The sequence below is a fragment of the Adiantum capillus-veneris genome, unplaced genomic scaffold (assembly GCF_014529385.1).
Source record: "Adiantum capillus-veneris isolate H3 unplaced genomic scaffold, ASM1452938v2 Hic_scaffold_451, whole genome shotgun sequence".
Classification (NCBI taxonomy): Eukaryota; Viridiplantae; Streptophyta; class Polypodiopsida; order Polypodiales; family Pteridaceae; genus Adiantum; species Adiantum capillus-veneris.
The window spans coordinates 17,763-33,862 of NW_028221537.1; the positions used below are offsets into that span (position 1 = coordinate 17,763).

The 16,100-nt window shown below is 40.8% G+C and overlaps 2 pseudogenes; one reads left to right on the forward strand and one right to left on the reverse strand.

The window, feature by feature from the left end:
* Nucleotides 1-7,665: 7,665 nt before the first annotated feature.
* LOC147416845 (uncharacterized) lies at nt 7,666-9,002 on the forward strand (annotated as a pseudogene).
* A 302-nt stretch (nt 9,003-9,304) lies between these two features.
* LOC147416846 (protein ANTAGONIST OF LIKE HETEROCHROMATIN PROTEIN 1-like) lies at nt 9,305-10,358 on the reverse strand (annotated as a pseudogene).
* Nucleotides 10,359-16,100: the final 5,742 nt, after the last annotated feature.

Consider the following 16,100-nt stretch of genomic DNA (forward strand, 5'->3'; position numbering starts at 1 on the left):
TCTGCTAAGAAGAAGGATCTGTACAAAGTTAGTAGGATACACTAATAAAATTAGTGGGTTACTGAAGCACGACACATATTGAGCATCCTCGGGGTCAATATGTATGCAACGTGACAGCTGCTTGCCAAAGTACTCAATTAAATGATGTTGATTGTCATAATAATCAATATCTAATTGATCTCCTAAATGATTTCCACATGTTAAACTGATCATTTATAATGGGGAATTGCCAAGGGAGAAAAAGCTAGATTATTGGTTAAGCTAGTAGACCGGCCACAATAGGGATCTAAAGGAGGGTAAATAGGGATCCAAAAGGGGGGACCATCTGCAAAGGAGCAATGTGCACCAATGGGCTTCAAAGACCCTAAGGTTTAGCCCATTAAGACTTCAAAATGCTAAGGTTCCAAAATTCAAAGGTTCTGTCCGAAGGTCAAAAGTCTTGAAGAATACAATGGACTCAGCTCTTCTTACAGCATCTGATGGAAATGCACTGAGTGACTGGATTATAGACTCAGGGGCATCACTTCATGTGTCTCCAAACAAGGAGTGGTTTACCTCTTATGTGACCACTAAAGATCATGTTCGGCTAGGCAATGGGCAGACATGTGAGATCTTAGGTGTTGGAGATGTTCAATTGAAGTTTCAGAATGTCTCTTCTTTCACGTTGAAGAATGTGAGACATGTTCCCGCAATTACAAAGAGCTTGATCAACACAGGTTTACTTGATGATGCTGGCTACGTCACCACTTTTGGACAGAACATGTGGAAGATATCCAAGGGTTCTATGACAGTAGCACATGGAGTAAAGTCTGGAGGAGTTTACATGATTTATGTATCAAATGTCTCTAAAAATGTAATCAATGTAACCGAGCAGCGGAACGTTTCTTTGTGGCATAGCCGGTTAGGACATATGTCCAAGAAGGGAATGGAAATCTTGTCTCGTTCTGGTTATTTGCCTGGCTTTTCATTTAATGATTTTGAATTCTGTGAACATTGTCTGTATGGTAAGCAAACGGTTGTTCATCTTGTAAATAGATCTCCTAGCAAGGTTTTGCTGAAGGATTCAGTGCCAAAGATGGTATGGTCAGGCAAAATGCCCTCATACAAGCATCTCTACTCTTTGGCTGTGAGGCATATACCCACGTTCCAAAGGAATTTAGGAACAAACTTGAGCCAAAGAGTAGAAAGTGCATCTTTCTAGGCTATGGTAATTCTGGTGAGATGGAGTACAGACTTTGGGATCCTGAATCCAGAAAGGTTGTCCGCAGCAATGATGTTCACTTTAATGAATCCAAATATCATTCTAAACCAGAGAGGGTTGAGGAGATTAGAAGAGTTGTCTTCCAAGAAGATGGATCTGCACGTGCAAGACAAAATGTCAGGGCTCAAGAGGAGCAAGGACAGGATAGAGTGGAACCACAGGTTGTGGCTGAGCCTGAGCCACCTATTGTGCGTAGATCTGGACGTGTCACGCGACCTTCTGATAGGTTTGTTCCATCTATGAACTATGTCATGTTGACTGATTGCAATGAGCCTTCATGTTACAAGGAAGCAGTGCAAATGAAGGACTCCGGGAATTGGCAATTGGCCATGCAGTCAGAGATGACAGCTCTGCATAAAAACCAGACATGGAAGCTAGTTAAATTACCACGGGGCAAAAAGGCTCTACCTTGTAAATGGGTTTACAGGTATAAGATCACCGCTCATGATAGTCAGCCAAAGTACAAAGCAAGGCTTGTTGCCAAGGGCTTTAAGCAAGAACAAGGCATTGACTTTGATGAAGTCTTCTCTCCGGTGGTCAAGATGACTACATTGAGATGCTTTCTTGCATTGGTTGCCATATTAGATTTGGTGTTGCACCAAATGGATGTCAAGACAGCGTTCTTGCATGGTGATTTAGATGTGGAAATTTACATGCAGCAGCCAGAAGGGTTTGTTGAGAAAGGCAAGGAAGATTGGGTATGCCAGTTGTTAAAGAGTCTTTATGGCTTAAAACAATCACCGAGGGCATGGTACCATAAATTCCACAAGTTTATGCTTTCTCAAGGCTACAAACGTAGTGAGTGCGATCACTGTCTATATACAAAGAAGGCTAAGGATGGCAGTTGGCTGATCCTTATTTTGTATGTGGATGACATGTTGATTGCTGGCAAGCACTTGGAAGAAATTTCAGCTTTGAAGTCAAAGATGGCAAAATCGTTTGACATGAAAGACATGGGTGAGGCAAGTCATATACTTGGTATGCGCATTGAGAGAGACAGATCAAAGAAGTTGATTTGGTTATCTCAAACAGAGTATATTGACAAGGTTTTGCAACGTTTCAATATGGAGAAGGGAAAGGCATTGAGTGTTCCACTGCCACCATATGTGAAACTTAGCAAACAAAATTGTCCTGTGTCTGAGGAAGAACAGGCTGAAATGGATAAGATTCCATATGCGTCTGCAGTGGGTAGTTTGATGTATGCAATGATTGCTACTCGCCCAGACATTGCATTTGCACTGGGAGTAGTAAGTCGATACATGTCAAACCCAGGCAAGAAACATTGGGAGGCAGTGAAAGGAATATTGAGATACCTGAAAGCTACAAAGAGTATGCGTATATGCTATGGGAGTCAGGAGCTAAGTGTAAAGGGTTTTACAGACTCAGATTATGCAGGTGACTTAGACAACCGAAGGTCTACGTCAGGGTATGTCTTTACATTGGCTGGTGGAGCAGTATCATGGCATTCTAGATTACAAGATTGTGTTACTCAGTCTACTACAGAGGCTGAATATGTTGCAGCATCAGAGGCATGCAAAGAATCAATTTGGCTTAATTGACTAGTAACAGATTTGGGAATCAAAGAAGAGATGCCTGTGTTATATTGTGATAGTCAAAGTGCTATACAATTGGCTCGCAATCCAGTTTATCACTCAAAGACAAAGCATGTGGATGTGAAGTATCATTTCATCAGGGAAATGCTCAAGGATAAGCAACTTCAGCTTGTCAAAGTTCACACCACAGAAAATCCTGCTGATCTACTTACAAAAGGACTTCCCTCAGAGAGCTTTGCGCATTTTCGCAAGCAGTTAGGTGTAGGGTAGTACATCACTTCTCTACATCTCTTGTATATTAGCTTGTATAGTAGCTTCTCTCACACTTAAAGTACCACATTGGACTTTAAGTGGGAGGTTGTTGGGGTATAAAGCCCAATGTGGTCGCCTAGGTAAGTGGGCGGGCCGCCAGGTATGTACACATATTCTTTTGTAAAAACCTAATAAGAACTCACTATGCTCTACACATTACAGTAGAGCGAGTTCACCATATCGTCGTGCTCTTCTTTTCGCACTCTCTCTCGCATCGCACTTCCGCTCGTACTCCTTCAAAAAGAACCAATAAGAATTAAGCTCTCTAGAAAACTATTGGACAGTCTCCCAAGGGGTCCAATGAGCATTCAACAACCCAATGGCTTGCCTGATTCCTATTGGCCAGGAGGCAAAGGGGTCCAATGAGAGTTTAGTTGAATTAAGTAATTACGTAAAGATCTCACAAAAGGGGAATGGGGGACACATGTCAGAAGACTATCACTTATGTTTTTTGATTTTCATTGGCTAGGCCTGGGGAGGTCCAATGAGGTGTGAGAATGAGCAAATAGCAAGAGGGGTCGATCAAGAGAGAGAGGGGACTGATTTTTGGAAGGCATTATCACACACACACACACACACTCACACAATCTCATGTGTGAAGAAAAGAAGACTTTGTCTCCTTCTCAAGCTTGTGAGAAGGGAGGCCTAAACCAACAACTCTTGGATTTGTGATGCAAATCCAACCAAGAGCCAAGCTTCAATGCATGCTTATCTCCTCTACCATGCTAATCAATAAGCTAAGCTATGATAATATGAGTGATTATGTGAGGAGATGTACATCTTTCCCGTAAGAATACTCCTTCTTCCTCTAAATCTACTCTCATACCCCGCTAGCTCTCACCATCTTCGAAGGTGTGTGAGGTCTTGGGCCTGAGACCGTGAGGCAATTGATGTTGTGTTTGATAAGTGTTTTGCTTAGTGTATGAACTTTCCATATTCATTGCACTAGCTACTATTGAAGGAACACAAAGAATTGCATTGTAAAATGTCTCTCTTGATGGGAGAAACCATAATACAAAGCCTTTTGGAGGGGGGACCGGCTCCATGCAAATCCGGTCCTCAACTGTTGTCAGTTGCTTAATTTCTCTCTCTTTTGAAGTATTATTCATGCTATCTAACTAGGTGTTATACTTTTCGTTGCTCTCTCCACCCAAACACTCTTGTTATTCTCATTAGGAAGCTATTCTAATGAAATGCTCACTATGTTCATGCTATTTTCCACTACACACAAGTTATTAGACAATTAAATGTTACATTGACTTATCAAAGCACAAAAGTTACTGATTAGATTTTAGTTTCATTTGCCATCTCGTGTACTACATCTTGATTCGAGATGTCATCTCTTGGAAACATTTTGAGCGCATATGCACTATGTAAGAGGTTGACATAGCTAAAATATACATGGTGAGATGAAGAATCAGCACGCCAAGTTCTGGATGTGTGTCATGCCTTAAAGGGCATCTCTTGGATTGTCCATATGTTTGAAAGTGTCTCAATTGTTGTCTCTTGGACTATGGTTACCTTTGAGAGCACAACAAGTTGTTGATGAAATTCCAATCCCAAAGGTCATCTCTTGACATGTATGCAAGTGTGGTTTACTTTTGAGATTCCAAAAAGTTGTTAATTGGTTGAGAAAGATGTATATTTCAAGCACTTATTGGTCAATATGTATGCCTAGTGCGGTGCCCTTCTAAGAAGGACATGACCACATAGACAACGAAGCTTTTGGTAGTTTTTGTTAGATTCAAAGCGAGGGTGTCTCATCAGATTCAAGCATCTTGGCTTGCATATTCAAGGCCAGTGGAATTATGCAAAAAGCTAATATGGTGAATATATACAATGTGAAATTATTAGTCGAGGATGATCCAAAAAAAACGATACGCTTGGCAATCTTCTGTTGAAACATATGACAATAGTATGGTATTTGCAAAAGCACGAAAGTGCTTAGCTACCTTCCTATTCAAAATTGACTACATAGTATGTCCAAGTGGCGAAGGACAAAGAAGGTCTAGGTTGTTTTTCTCGGATGCAAAGAGAGGACCTCTTAGTAGATTCAACATCTTGACTTGCATCTTCAAATAGCATTATGCAAAAAGCTGATATGGTGAACATATGGAGGGCGAGATTATTAGTCGAGGACGAATCACGATCCAAAAAAATAGAATGCTTGCCAATGTTCAATTGAAACATATGACAAATGTACGGCATTTACCGAAGCAGTAAAAGTGCTTGGCTAGCTTCTTGTTCAAAATTAAGTACATGGTATGTCCAAGTGGCTAGCTTCTTGCTCAAAATTGACTAGCTACATGGTATGTTCAAGTGGTGAAGGGAAAATAGCTCTAGGTTGTTTTCAACAAAACCAAAGTGAGAACCTCTTCCTAGCTATAGATGCAATCACCTATGCGAGCATCTTGAAGGATAATGCGTGTCTAAGAGTGCATTGATTGTGGAGTATGCCCAATAGTAGATGTCAAAAAACTCTCTCTCTCTCTCTCTCTCTCTCTCTCTCTATCTCTCTCTCTCTCACACATACACACACACACATGCACACACACACAATCGGGTTGTATTTTGTGTACATAAGAGACCTTTGGAGATGCACAATGGCCTATATGACGAATGTAAAACGAACCATTGTGGGGGTGCATACTTCTATGTGATGTAGCCAAGATCTCGATAGAAAAGAACTGATAATCTCACCCATCTGTGAAGAAAGACATATCGACGATGCTCCCCACCTGCCCCCCCCCCCCCCCTCTCTTTCTCTCGCTTCGCCTCCCTCCCCCGTTGAGAGAAAGGGTCACATGTTCATAGTTGTATAACATGAAAAGATGAAATGCTTATGAATAACAACTACATGTCGTAATTAAGTATGAGTAATTGCAATATAGTAAGTGCATAAGAACAACAATATTACTTGTTCTATCTAACAACAACATCTAATTGCTATATGGGAATTTCAAAGTGACTATGATTTTGCTACTTCTATTTGGTAAATATACAAAGTTGCTATATAGCAATTGGTTCAGAAGTAAGATTCCTTTTTCCATCTAGCAATTAAGTTAAAAGATAGTCTTAATTGCTAGTTCAATTGGGCTCGCACACAAAGCTTGCTATTTGCATCTAGCAAATAGATCAAATGTTGGAAGGATTACTATATTGGAGTACGTCTAAAGCTCCTTGTGAACACACACACACACACACACACACACACACACACACACACACACACACACACACACACACACACACACACACACACACACACACACACACACACACACACACACACACACACACACACACACACACACACACAGAGAGAGAGAGAGAGAGAGAGAGAGAGAGAGAGAGAGAGAGAGAGAGAGAGAGAGAGAGAGAGAGAGAGAGAGAGAGGACTATGGTGCACGTACTGCTCAAATAGGGAGCACTGTAATCTGGGAAGCTTCTCTTGAGCAATGACTGTCTCCATTGCGGTAGTAATCAACTGAACTGTCTGGTAATTTTGAAGACACATCATCTGGGAAGTAGGCTGAACAGAGGGGAGTGCCAAGTGCTACTGATACTGTTTTTCTAAATGTAATTTGTAAAACTTCATTCCCTTCTTTGCATGCCTGTGATGGCGTAGTCGTTTCCCCCTTCTTTGCATGGCGGTGATTGATTGGTTGCTTTGAAAATGCTTAATGAAGAATTGGCTGTGTGAATCTGGGCTCACCAACTTGCCAAACTGGTTAAATTCTTGGTTTGTTGCTGAAATGAAAGCTCATGATGCGAGGGATGCTTCACAATCATGCATGTTTGGAGAGGGAATTTGATTTGTGGTCTCTACCTGTACACATGGTGTACATGATTATATCTGTTTTGTCCATCTAGGACTGTAGCATGTGATGACAATTGTTATGTAGCTGATTTATTGGGGGGCTGGCCTCTTCATGTCTTGGTTATGGAAGAACTGTGATTGCAGGAAGGAAAAAATAATGACTGTAATTTAATGACTAAACTTCACCTTCTACTTTTTTTCTGGAAGTGTGAGTAATGAGTAGTGTTGTAATCAACCATCCCAGCCCAAATGATTTTATGAAAACCAGAAATATTCAGAATTCATGAGTGTCCTTCAGTGGATTAAAGTTGGTTAGAAAAGAGTTATACTGATTGATTGAAAATGGCATATTTGTCTCAATCTTAACTTATTAGTAATTAGTAATAGGTACTTACAGATTAAAGAAATTTAATGACTAGCAAACTGGACACAATGACTAGATCAGAATTGTTAGTAATGAGCCATGCAGATACTTGATCTCTATACACTATATTTATAGATTGATGCACTATGTCAGTAGTTGCTGCATTTGTCATTGCTGTTGGCTTTGTTTGTCTCCTTGCAGCCTGCTGGTTTACTTGTTTGCTTGTTCAGTCATCGTAACCATAATGAATGCATTAACTCTCCCATGTGAAATGGCTGCAAAGCATTGTTTTGTGCTCCCTATTCATCCAAGTGACGAGACCATGTTATTCATTTGCTTCTCTTTTAGGTACAACATGTCATTTCAGAACCCTTTTTCATTTCGACCCAGCTTTGGGACACCACCTTCACGTAGGCCGAACGGTGGTGCATTCCAGGATCTGGACAACTAGCTCATGGTGCAACGAGCTAATATGTCCAACCCAGTTATGCAACATATTTTTCCTGTAGATTTGAATCTAATGTCCCAACCACAGGAAGAGGGCTTGTTGGGAGGTTTGTCTCCTTCGAGTTAAGTGAGCGCATTTTCTCATCCGCGGGGACGAGGGACTACGTCATTGAATGGAAGCCCGTCGGTGACATCCCATACCTCTCTATTGCCCTCCCATTTTAGGGAGAATATTACTCTTTCACATTATTCTGTGGACCTTCATCAAAACTTGCAGGCCACAGGAACTCACACCCAAAGCATTAGGGATACGCTTGTCGATGATTTTGTGCCCTCCACACAATTGCCCGATGAAGTGTATGTGCCTAGTGAAGGGTCCTTGCCTACTGTCTCCGTGGAGCCTACATCCAATGCGCATTCCAAGAAAGGTCGCAAGGGTGGATGAAAGACAGAAGACAAAGCAACATACAAGCCCAAAAAGGCTCCTAGCGGTAGATTTCATTGAGATCTACGTGCCCAGGTGGTTCTCTTGGAGTGCAAAAAGCAATATGATGACAAAAACGCTACTCAACAGACTTGTATCAGAAGATTAAAAACCACCGAGGAGCAATGGATTGCTATTGTGGCGTTGTGCTCATCACGAGGTCTGGTGGTCGATTGGCAGCAAGCCTATGAAAAGTACAAGCGTCTAAATGCATCTTATCAAGAAATCAGTGACAGGAACACCCCTTCTGGGAAAGACTCTATTGGACAATGACCCCTGCAGAATCAGTTTTACTGAAGGAAAAGTTTCCCATTGCAACTTTCCTGTAGAGTTGTATGAACTCATGGATCGACTTTTTGGTATGGACAAATCAGTCAACCCTTCTGCTACTGTTGTGGACACTAGCAATGGTAAGTGTGTTATGCTGTAAGATTAACATTGTTCAAACACTCACTCTAGCTCTGAACAATCATGCAATGAGATCGCATTGAAACAGGAACACCATGTCTAGCTCCACTAGAAACCCTAATGTGGTCGATCCAACAACGGACACTGCATCATTTGACAAGATGCCAACAAATGGTAGTGTGGAGAAAAAGACCAGGAAAAGGACACACACCTTCGATGTTGGCCTCATGGAGGCTACGAAGGACCTCATGCGGGGTTGGGAGATTGCGGAGGAAGGGAAGAAACAAAGACATGAGGTCACAATGGATGCACAACATTCACAACATGAGGAGCTCGTCGATATCGAACGATAGAAAGTGGAGATCAGCCTACTCTTCGCAAATGCAGTACAGGTTATGGCATCCGCCCTAGGGAAGATGGCAGACAAACTTTAAAGGTATGCATTCAATTAGTCGTGCTTTGGTAATTTGTTGTGCTTTGGAAGATTAGAGAACGGTTGTTGTAAACATTGCTCGAACTTGACCGTACAATTAACAAGCTTCGATAGGAAGTGACAGGAATAGACGACATTGAATGACTATTAGATCATTAGCAAAAATTGGCATCATTGAACGATTGTGAAACAATTAGCATAAGGGACCACCCAAAAAAAAACTCAATTATTCATTCCTTGCATGTCCAAATAATCAATCAAGTCATCTCTAATACTGATAGCCTCAAGACCGTTCTCACCTTCTACAACCCCATCATGAGCATGTGGATTATCCACCAAAGGGTCATTCAAATCTATCTCGTGCTCTTGAAGGTCTATGGGGTCATCAGTGAGAGACACTAACATATTGTGAAGAATACAACAAGCCAAAATGACATTTGGAAGCTTTTGTATGTCAGGGGATCTGATGGTTCCCTTTAAAATCTGCCATGTACACTTCAGGCATGAAAAGTCACGCTCAACGACTATACGGGTTGAAGATTTCATGAAATTGTAGTTGCGATGACGTTGGCTGACCAATTCTAGGTGTTGGAAGGGTATCATGAGCCATGGTAGAAACACATATCCTCCATCACCAACAATATATTTCGGGAACGACATTTCCTAAAAAAATGAACGATGCGCCCTTCAAGCGGTTTCCTCCTTGGCAAAGCCTATACATCCCTGAGTTGCACAAAACCCTCTTGTCATTGCAAGACCCTGGCCATCCTACATTCACATCCAGAAAGCGCATGTTGGAGTCCACTATTCCCTACAGAATCATGCTGTAGTTTTTGTAGCGGTCGTGCCAAGGTTCACTTTGCTCATTCCTAGGCAAATCCATATTGATGTGAGTGCAATCTATGGCTCCACAACAATTGGGCATTCCCCTCTGAGCTCAAAAGCCATCCTTTACGTCTCACATCTCAGATCCTGTAGTTGGCCATTTGATAAGATGTCCACCCCTGTGGACTAGGGAGCGCACAAACTCATGGATGAAGGTGGTGACACTAGACCTTCCACAACCGAAAGCATTTGCCACGTGGTAGTACGTCTTTCTAGAGGCAAGTACCATCATGGAAATTTGCCACCTTCTTCTCTACAGTGAATACCCTTCCTGGCAAGTTATGAAATCTGGCGGGTATATCTCCCTGCTACACATCTTCGCGAATGAGGTCAGTCAAGCTTGTGAAGAGGTTGACGGGCAACTTGAAAATCTCTCTCCACCGCTCTTCATCTACACGAGCGTAGAACACAAAATGGTTCCACTAGTCGGTTGATGAGCGTGGCTTTACATACCATCGACCAAGCGCGTCATTGAATGAACCTTGATACCTAGGGGTGCGTTGCATGGAGCCTGTTGCCCAAAGAAGAGGCAAATATGGGGAAATGTATTCCTCAAACTCCATCTCCTCCTCCTCAATTGACTGTGTATTGTTAGTCCGTGCAAAGACTCCCACTCCTAAAGCAACGCACACATTAGAGAATTTAGTGATGGAATTGTTCCTCTCAATTGCTATCTAAGATCCATGCCTCTTAGACCTGGAAAACAAGACAATTCAGGATCAGCAAAGTGGTGGTACCTATAAATACCAAACCAGCAAATGACACTAGCATTTAACAGCAACTGAAATTTGTCGACGTGGGTTCAGGGTATGCCACCAGCAAATGATGTAGAATGGTAAAAGTTGAGGAACAGAAAATTACAAAAAGTGAAAGTATAGGCTCGTCCTCTGACACCAGTGATCGAGAGATAAATAAAATTCAGGACCAGCTAATTATTCATAATGAAAAATACAGTTTCAGACTACGTCTTTTCAGTAGTTCAAATGAGTAAAAGTAGTTTAAGCTGCTGACATGTTTTTTTTTTATAGGATTCGATGAAATCATTTCAAAGACTTTAGTAATCCCATTCATGGTTGGATCACAATGTACTGTTCCATTTAGCAGGGCCATTTTTTTGTTTCCAAAGCTCGATATGTGTAGAGCCATTCAAAACCGGGTTTACGTAGCATTTGGAACAAACTTCTAAATCAAACTTTTTTACTTGTAAAAGATGACTTGGTTTTTTTTTGTTTGTTCAACATCATGTTTTTCCATATGCAATCTGATGCTATGCATGGATCTTATTTTGTTTGTTCACTAGTATGTCGTTTAATTTTCCATCTGATGCTTTTCATGGTTTTGTTTGCAGCGGGGGGGGGGGGGTTAGGCGGGCTACTGGTGTTAGTGTAAAGTGGACCAGATACCCTACTGACCTTTCCCCAAAGAGAGCATGGCGTATCCACTCTGGTGCAAACCGAGTCGGTAAGGGGTTCAAGTCCCCTACTCTCTCTTGCAGGTCGTCGTGTGGTTTTGAAAGTCCAGATTTTTTATTCCAAGAATTTTTCTTCCTTATTACGAAGCGCAAATACAAGAATGTGGTTAAGGTTCAAGAACTGATCATGCCGTGATCTTTGTGTGTGTTAATGTGTGTTGTGTATGTGGGCGCGCTTGAGCACATAAAGGCATTGCATGTGGGCAAGCGAACGTAATGAGAAGTAAATATTTACTGATGCATACAACTGACTGTTGTTGTTATTTTATTTGTGTTTAGATTAACAGAGAAGCAGTGCGAGAAAATTTTACAGCACCTTTCACTTGGTGTCGTTTCCTATCATGTGGTCGTTAGTGATGATTGTAATGGCAGGGCATCTGAGCAAATGTTCAGTACCCAAATGCTCATGACAGCTTTTTCGAAGAAAAGTGCTGGGACCAGCGAAGCAACATTCATTCTGCACAGAAAGAGTGGGGAGATCAACATATGTGTTTTTTGGTATCCTGATATCAGAGCACGCAAAAACTTACACATACCAGTAGACGTTGAGTCAGCAATACAGAAATACTGTTGTGATTTCTGTGAAAAACTTGCAAGTGGACATCTGCTTGCCATGAAGGTGGGGTGATATTTGATTAAGCTTGAGGCTTTGTGAAGGGAAAGCTTTCTATAAGGTTTATGGGGCAGGATGAGAGATTGGTAGAATGCAAAGGCAAGAGAGTGGTACAGTCTCAGCTTTAGGTTTACTGACATTTGAAGGAGTGGAGGAGCTGTAGGTGCTGAGTTGATAGAGTCATAGTGTGGGTGCTGGTTGCTTTGTATTTTTTATTCAAAAGAATTTTGTGGTGCTTCAAACCCAGCCAGCCGTCGGTAGGTCAAATTTGTTAAATATTTAAATCTCAGACTTGGCATTGGGTGCTACCAAGGACTAGTAGGGGTAGAGTTAAAACTCCCCTATATATTTGGGAGTCCCACTAGCCCATGGTGGGACCCAGCTCTAAGTATCCTATATGAGATATTTTGCATGGGATTAAGTCATTGCACCCACTACCCTCTTATGTATTCATGAATTATTCTCATGAAGGTACCATGCAACTATCAGCATTGGAGAGGCTAAATAAGCTAAGAGTGCAGCTTGCAATGTTGGAATCTGAGATTTTTGCAGTAGGTGAGACTTCACCCATGGCTACTGCAGAATACATAGATGAGCAAGGATGCTTTTCAACTATTGTTCACATCAAAGAGAAATGTGCCAGTGGATTGGGCCACTTGGAATTTTCAAAGATTACCTGTGTGATTAGATAGATAAGCACATGAATACGCACTTGGACTATCTAACTTCTTATTTAGCATGTTTTTATGCTTTTGTTTCAAGAAAAGTTGAGAAGGTGTAGAAGAGGAGAGTGGAGCCTATTGCTGCTGCTGCAAAGAAAAGGAGACTTAGCTGGGCAAAAAAATAGCCAAGCAAGGTGCAGATTACTGAGATAGAGGATATTCCACTACAAATGGAATCTCCTATTTTGGATGTAGAGAATGTTGAGCAAAAGAAGCTAGGGAAGAAAATTAAGTTTGTCAAGAAGAAGAAGAAGCAACTTGATGTTTTTGAAGCTCATGTGCAGGAACTCAATGTATTTAAGAGCAGATTGTCTACTCCGATGTGGATGATAATAGATGGGGACGATGCAATGGGTTGTGTTGGTCCATTCAAAATTTCACTTTGAAACAACAGAAGGACCTAAATTCTACTAAAGATAGAGCTAAATAGAACTCGGAAGCATTGGAAGCCCTTCAAGTGGCAGATTAGTAGTATAGGGTATTGCAAAAGTATGTGGCAGAATTGAAAGTGGAGATTAAGCAGACGAAGGTGTCCAAGGTTGGGTAGCTATTAGAATTCCAAGTATCTTTGGATGAATTCAAGGCATGGTCTGATGTAGTTGAGGCTGATGTGATGGCGCAGATGACTGAGTTGCAGACGGAATTTGGAAAGGTGCATGCGGAAAATACGATGCTGCAAGATTGGGTACATTCTTTAAGTGCTTTGGAGAAGGAAGCATTGGAAGACACTGCAGAGATGCAAGGAGTAGTCATGACTACAGATGAGGTAGAAGAACTGAAGCACCGGTTGTAGGAGAAATTAGAGGATTTGTGGGGTGATGTGAAAAAGACGCTTGGTGATTGGATGCAAAAACTGACTAAATATCTGGAGAAGATGTTTGTCAAAGCAGAGGACTAGGATTTGATGCTATAAGCAAAGGATTTGCATGCCTAGAAAATATTTTTTAAGGAACACATGGTAACTATGGATGCAAAATAGGCAATGTTGGTAGATCAAATAGTGGTTTTAATCACTAAAGCAATATAAGAGAGCATGAAAGTGGGCAGTCCAATGGTACTTGTAGAGAAGAAGACCGAGTCACTGGTGGTGAAGATAGGGGAGAGTACTCTAGTCATGGGTGTCACTTCGTTAGTGAAAAATTCTATGGTCAGACACAAAGCTTATAATCCAAATTTGTAGGGACACAGTCCACCCAACAAAGATTTTTTAATTTTGAATGAAGGGATTATGGGAGTCAATCCAAATTTTGGGAAAATTTCATGCCATCAGGCAGTGCCTGTGTAAAAGGCATCCAACAATTAATTATTTCAACACTTACTTATTAGGTTTAAAGTCTAAAGTTTGTTTTGACCTTAATATTCGTGTGGTTGTCTTGGGAGTCTTACACGATCTTCAAAGTTATGTTGTTCAGTTTCCTAGATAAACCCATTGTAATCTTGTTCCACATAATCAATGAAGAAGGAGGATCTTTTTTTGTCTTCTCTCAATTGCGTATGTTTCATTGTTTGTGTGTTTTACTTCATGTGTATTGCACAATTAACAACACATCTAGAGAGCAAAAACAACAAACTTGCAATAAAAACATGCCTATTGAACAAAAATGTCACATTGGGACATTCATGCGTGACTAAAGACATGAGAAAATCCAAAAATCGTAATGAGATCTGCCGAAAGAGCTTCTAAGCGTGTGCTCTTTGCAAGAGAGTCATTATCACATCATGCATACTGCAAGAATCAAACAAGATCACTATGTGCTCCCATTAACATGTAATGAGAGACTTATCTTGATAACATGGGGTGGATGACTTGGTTCATTTATGATACTAACAAAATATGTGGATTCTCTGGGTTCTTTCTTAGGCGTTTCCTTAGGACAAGCTCATTCCATGTGACCTTTAGTATGATCCTGCTACTTTTCCATACTCACTTATTTCTTCAAGACTTAACCAGCCCCCTACTATTCCTTGAGTAGATTTTTCATCAGTTGTCAACTTGGGAGTTTCTTGTGTTTTAACCTTTCTTTTATTATCACTATTAGGTGAAGAGTTATGTGATTTTGGTGTAGTAAGATATTGAGAAGAAGAGCTACTATAGTTCTTACCATTGTTCTTACCATTTTGTTGGTTCTAAGGGTTCTTCAAGATACTTGACTTGTTTGCCTTTGGCTTACATTTATTGTGCTTTTCTTGAGAGTGATTTTGATGGTGTCATTTTAGTCAGTGGTTGTAATAATTTCACAACATATTTTATGTACTCATCAAACCAAGAAGAAAACTCTCATTGCAATCCTCATCTGACTTACACGATTGAACACTGATCTGCAAAATACGATTAGAAAAATACATAACGGGAGTCCAATTTTGCTTGAGCTCTTGCCAATCCTCATTCAATTGATCAAGGTACTGTGGTGACATAAATTGATTCTTGAGCTTGAATTGAAAGTTGACCAAATTGTAATAATGGTTTGCCACCCCATGCCATGCTCAAGATGCACAACCATTTGTGCATCTTTCCAAGCTTGATACCAATCAATGGCATCACCTGATAAATACATGGCAATTGTCAAAGATTTATTATCACTAGCTTCTCGGTACTAGGTAGTAGCAAAGTAAGCATTAAATTTCCACAGCCAAGAATAAAGCACAAATGCAATTCTTTTACCATCATACTTACTAAAAGTCAACCTTTTAGTGACTGGATTGTTGGAGTTGTTGTCTCTACCTAGCCTACGATGTCACGAGGCTTTGTCCACAAGAGGAAAAATCAAATAATAATATGGGTTTTCCTCAAGTCAAGAATAGCTATGAAAGTCATCATGAGGAGTTAAAAGCAACAAGGTTCTCTTTTCTTACCAAACTAAAATGATGTGCTTAGAAGAAGGGTTTGTACCAAGTTAGGGCTTTGGTTGATATGTATGCCAAGTGATGTGCATTTGCCAAAGCATGAGTGCTTTTGGAAATGCCTTTGTTGATAAGTGTGCCTAATGTGGTACACTTAAGATAGGAAAAGAAAATTGATTGAGGAGCTTCATGTGTGGGACAAAAATGCTAATATGGGTCTCATATGGGCATTAAGAATTCACACTGATATTGTTAGTCAAGGGGTGTTGAAAATAGATTTTGATGCTTTGCTCAATATGTGAGACAACTTTGTTAGCTGCCCAAAGAACATGGGCACTTGGACCTAATCATTGGCAAACCATTAAGTAAAAGATAGTAATACACTGTGAATAAGGGGAGAAAAGGGATACATGGTGTGAAGGTAGTGAGGGGAGAGGGAGGAGGATCATCTTGGGTTTGTGTTGATTGCTACAAGTGTTGGATGAG